Raw genomic sequence first — 6,000 nt, 5'->3', positions numbered from 1 at the left:
GACAGTTTTTTCTTCACTTAGGCTTTTGCTGCTTTCTAATGAAAATAAACTGAAAGACTGTGCACACCCTTGTTTTTATTCACCTGGAATGAATTCAGCTGACTTAAACTGAAAAATTAATTGGACTTTTAAAGGAGATTTGTGGTCACATCATACACTTTCATTTTATAACATCAGCATTGTAATAACAATAGGAACACCAGTTACTGTATATTTGACAATAAAAAATAAGCTTACTTGAAAGATCTCCTTACATGTTGTGAGTGTCTGCTGGTTATCTCTTTCCACAACTTCCCGGATTCCCAGCATGCTTTGCAGCTTCTCTTATGCTGTTTTCTTTTTTAGGACTACATATCCTATGGTACCTTGCTGCCTCCAAGCCGAGATTCTTGTACTGACTCCACCTCCTGAAACTCCCCTGTAGTTCACAAGGCAGGTTCTGTGAAATGCATGACGCAGCAGTGCCTACACCCAGGGCATAGATAATATGTGTCACAAAATGCAAGAAAGTAGCTCTTCACAAAGTAAGTTTACAGACTTTAAGATCCTTCAGAGTAATAGAAGTAGGTTAGAAATGAGTGAAATGGAAAGTGGAAATACATATATGATTTTACATCATAACCATGGATATAGTATAAAACAGATCTTCACTTATCTGAGCACCAAAAACTGAAAATGTTATTAATATTTACAGCAAACTCACCCTTCCATCCATGTTTCCATACGTTATTTTGTTGTAAAATCAAATTTCTAGCTGCATCCATTTTTGAGTAAGGGCAGATGATTCATATAGCAAATACTTTCTAGAATTCATCTTCCCTTAGCTCAGGCATGCAGACAGGGGGGTGTGCTCAGCTGAAAGAGAGACCCTCCTCGCCTCCTCCAAAAGAAAGGAAAAAATGCCTATAAAGACTCCTGGGATGTATGACATAATTTTGGCCTAGGACAAAAAAGTTTAAAACAAGTAAATAAAATATACCTTCCTATCTATTTACTAATACAAGTAGCATAAGGATTAAAAATAGTTATTGTTGATTAAGAGAGTTTAGTTCTGCTTTAAATATATCCGCCCATATCATTTTAGGAGCATATCTTTAGCATAACACCAAATAGCTGAATATTAACATTTTTATTGAAAGTTTCTCATTTGTGGTTTTGTGTGTCTTCAATATTCACTGTTTTGAACTAAATATAAAAAATAAGCTTGTGCAATAGGGTGTGTCTTTGGCCTCCAGATGATCATGTCCTATCCTGTGTTCCAGTTAGCCTGCAACACCTCCTCCTCCTCCCTTTTGTGCTTATCAGACTTTCAGATCATCGGAGGAAAACAGATTTACTCCCTTAAACTTACCAGATGTGTTTTGGGCAATATTTGGTGTATAGTAAACTGGGTAATCCCTAGGGAACCTTAGCTATATGGAGTAAATAGGCAGAGCCGTAATTTATAATTTGTCCTTCAGTAGAAGAAAGAAGCCTTTTAAATGATAAACTACAGTACACATCTATAATGTGTAGTATAATGACACTGTGTACATATATACAGATACTCCTCACTTAACCTCCCTGGCGGTATTCCCGAGTGTGGCTCGGGGTGAATTTTCATTACCAAAAGCGGTAACCCCGAGCCACACTCGGGATCGCAGCGCAGGATCCAGGCAAAGTTACTTACCTTGTCCCCAGGATCCTGTGATGTCTCCCCGCTGTGTGTGCGAGCCGTGTCTCCGCTCAACCTATCACTGTGCCGAGCTCTGTTCCCTGTGAGCGTCGCGACGCACAGGGACAGAGCCCGGCGCCAGATTCAAAAAGTGAAAAGCACAGAATACATACCGTACACTGTAATCTTACAGATAACATTACTGTATCAAATTATTTCACATCCCTTTTGTCCCTAATGCTTTGTCCAGTGCCCTGCATGCAGTTTTATATTATATATACTCAGTGGTGGCTGGTGTTCAAAATTTTTGGGGGGGCGCAAACAAACTGAAAAATTCAGAAAAAAACCCCCATAAATTGCAGCCTCACTGTGCCATCAAACGCAGCCACTGTGCCCATCAAACGCAGCCACTGTGCCCATCAAATACTGCCACTGTGCCCATCAAACACAGCCACTGTGCCCATCAAATACTGCCACTGTGCCCATCAAACGCAGCCACTGTGCCCATCAAATACTGCCACTGTGCCCATCAAACGCAGCCACTGTGCCCATGAAATACTGCCACTGTGCCCATCAAACGCAGCCACTGTGCCCATGAAATACTGCCACTGTGCCCATCAAACGCAGCCACTGTGCCCATGAAATACTGCCACTGTGCCCATCAAACGCAACCACTGTGCCCATGAAATACTGCCACTGTGCCCATCAAACGCAGCCACTGTGCCCATGAAATACTGCCACTGTGCCCATCAAACACGGCCACTGTGCCCATCAAATACTGCCACTGTGCCCATCAAACGCAGCCACTGTGCCCATCAAATACTGCCACTGTGCCCATCAAATGCAGCCACTGTGCCCATCAAATACTGCCACTGTGCCCATCAAATACTGCCACTGTGCCCATCAAACGCTGCCACTGTGCCATCAAACGCTGCCACTGTGCCCATCAAACGCTGCCACTGTGCCTATCAAACGCTGCCACTATGCCATCAAATGCAGCCACTGTGCCCATCAAATGCTCCTACTGTGCCATCAAATGCCTACACTGTGCCCATCAAATGCTCCCACTGTGCTATCAAATGCTGACACTGTGCCCATCAAATGCTGCCACTGGGTCCCCCTGCCCGCCGTCTGCCCAGCGCTTACCCTGTCTCGATGGGGCAGCAGGTGACAGCAGCGGCGGTGCCCTCCATGTCCTCGATGTCTTCTCCCATCTTCTGCTCCCGTCCTCTCCTAAGATTGGCGCCTGTCATTTCAGCCAATCGGGTGATGGGTAACAGACCCCAGGCAGTTCAGTGTTAGGAAAGTGAATATTCATTGGCTTTTCTAACACAGCTGTGTGAACTGCAAGCATCAAGCATGGTGCTTGCTGTTTACCTTTTATGATGCCTATTAGAGCCTATGGCTCTAATCAGGTGGTTCAAAAACACCCTCCGCACTGTAATTCAGGCGCCCGGCGCCCGAAAAGGGACCAGGCGCCTGAATAGGGGGTGCAGCGGCGGCCATGGATAGATTCATGCACTGCACATTACTTACATTCAATGTATGTGAATGCGTAGAGGGCTGCATTCACCTGCTAATAATTGAAGGGAGCATGTGGCTGGGGATTCGGATTTTACTGCCCCCTCCTCTATCCTTGCACCCAAGGGTGGCTGACGCCAGCCCTGCCAGCCAGCATGGTCTGGAGATGGGGTTCCTGTCCCTAGGAAAATGGTGTTCCTGCCCCTAGGGGAGATGTGGGCCCCGTTACTAGGGGAGATGATGGGGGCCCGGTACCCAGGGGTGATGGGGTCCCTGTCCCCAGGGGTGATGAGGTCCTTGCCCCCAAGTGAGAAGGGGTCCCTGTCCCCAGGGGAGATGGGGTCCCTGTCCCCAGGTGAGAAGGGGTCCCTGTCCCCAGGGGAAATGGGGTCCCTGTCCCCAGGTGAGAAGGGGTTCCCCCCCTATTGTAGTTTCCTCTGTACCCCTATAACAGTGTTCTCTGTCCCCCTTCACATCACTCCCCTAGTGTCCTCTGCCCCCCTCCCCCCCATAGCAAGTTTCCTGTGCACCCCAAAGCAGTGTCCTCTGTCCCCTGCACCCCCATTACTGTAGTGTCCTCTGCCCCCCTGCACCCCACTCCACACACACACAAAAACACACTGTGTAGGTAGAACTCTCCTACCTTACACAGGTGTACAGCAGAGTAGAGATCGGCATCACAGGTCTGGATGGGGGCGGGAACTTTCACATTAACAGGCTGGTGATTGCTTGCTAGGATTGCCTGGCAACCAATCTCCTGCTGTTTAATGTAAAGAGGTAACTCCAGCGGTTCCCAACCCCATCCAGCCCTGTGATACCGGCCGCTCGCCGCTGTCCAATGAAGTGGACAGTGGCAAAAATGGAATTAATCACGGGCACTAAAGGGCTGGACATTTAGCGTTGGCGGGCCAGGTGCGGTCCGCGGGTTGCCAACCCCTAAACTAGTTGAAACAAGGATAAGCAGGCTGACTGCATTCCAACCCATGAGAAATAAAGTTTATTGAAATTTTCAGTATACAAAGTGTACAAACATCACAGTTCCAAACCAGGATGATAGTCATGGTAATTAAAGTTTAAAAGGAAATTTTATTGATTTTACTTACATGGGTTTAACCCCAATAAAAGGCCGCAGCCTAATATTTTCCATGGTCTTTTGTTGTTTCATTCAGTTAACTTTTCTATTTCACGTTGTTTTGTTTTATTTGGTTAAGGGGGTTCTTGTGGGGTCTGCAATCCCATGTTACCTTCCTCTTCTTTGGTGATCAGTGGCAGAATATTAATCCCTCTTTATCAGGTGGTCAGTGGCAGTAATATTAACCTTCATTCATTGATGGTCAATGGCAGTAATTTTAACCCTCTTTCATTGATGGCCAGTAGCACTAATATCACTCCCTCAACCTTTATTGGTGATCAGTGTTAGTAATGTAGCACCCTTGTCCTAAACAGGGCTGCTAGTAAATTTAGTTGTCAGAAAAAAGGTAAGGGGAAGTGGCGCTCCCTATAATGATGGAAAACTGAGTTTCTACAAGAATGTTTTATGCTACACTCAAGTGTAGATATGCTCCAACCACTTAAATAAAAATAATATTAAAAATAAAATTAAATGAAAATAAAAATAAAAATAAAATGTGGGTAGTGCGTTTGTGTCACTAAGTGTGTATATCCATTACCACAAAAAGGAGTGACGTATATATTTGTATTACACCTTAAAAATAGATGTGCCTCACCTAGTGTAGACAAGGTGTGTAATGCGTATGTCACTATGTAGGAAATACAATAGCGAAGCATCTAGTGCAAACACATCAATCAGAACAGACCCTACAGTAGTGCACCAACACCAGAAAATGGAGACTCCCCCACAAGGATTGCCAACTGACAATAAGGTGACAATCAGAAAAAAATATATATACACAAATGATAAAAATGATAAAAGTCCAAATCACATGAAGGATTCCTCAGTTGTGAAGGTGAAGTTCTAAAATAGCAAAATGTGCAAAACAATAAGTATGATAAGGCAAAAAATGATGCAACAAGTGGTCAAAAAATAAAATAAAGATAAAAATAAAACCCCAAAAATGGCATAATGTTCACAGCAGAAAAATAATCATACAAAAAATGCGCCCAAAAAATGTATCCAAAAAAACCAAAACACAGCATCCAGTGATTTCTGTGATCCCCCTCAAGGGTCCCCACTCACCAACTCCTGGCACCCCCACAGAGAGGAGAGGCAGAATGGGGAAATGCTGATGTAAACAAGCATTTCCCCATTCTGCCTAATGACACTGACCAGTGGCGGCTGGTGAAATTTTAGGATGGGGGGGCGCCAGATCGCCCTTCCTTTTTGACCCCTCCCACTTGGTGAAAATGGGCGTGGTTTCAGCAAAATAGTGGGCGTGGCTCTAAGGTGGTGTGGTTAGCGTCTGAGATGAACGAGGGATGGAGGGAGAGGGAGAGAGGGACAGCAGCCCCAGATCCTACACAACAAAAGAAATGTGTATTCTACAAAGTTTAACAATCAGCATATAAAGATACTCCAAACACCTGGTGTTAGCGCTTCAATCATCCCGACACCATGGTTGTTATGGTGTCAGGACGATTGAAGCTCATTATTACTATTATTACATTGTAATATAAAATGAAATCATTCAACTCACCATAATGCAGAATCAGTGGGAGCCCCGAGTGTGTCACTAGCCACGTCGCCTGCAACCAGATGCCATCAGGTGTCCCCAGCAGTCCCTTCTTACATGCAGCCTGTGTCACATCAAATGCAGCCTTTGTCACATAAAATGCAGCCTCCCCCCCCCCCCCCAAATCCAAATGCA

This window comes from Aquarana catesbeiana, linkage group LG04 (assembly GCF_042186555.1).
Source record: "Aquarana catesbeiana isolate 2022-GZ linkage group LG04, ASM4218655v1, whole genome shotgun sequence".
In the NCBI taxonomy this organism is placed as follows: domain Eukaryota; kingdom Metazoa; phylum Chordata; class Amphibia; order Anura; family Ranidae; genus Aquarana; species Aquarana catesbeiana.
The sequence above is the reverse complement of the archived record's forward strand: the minus strand, read 5'-3'. Positions refer to the sequence as shown.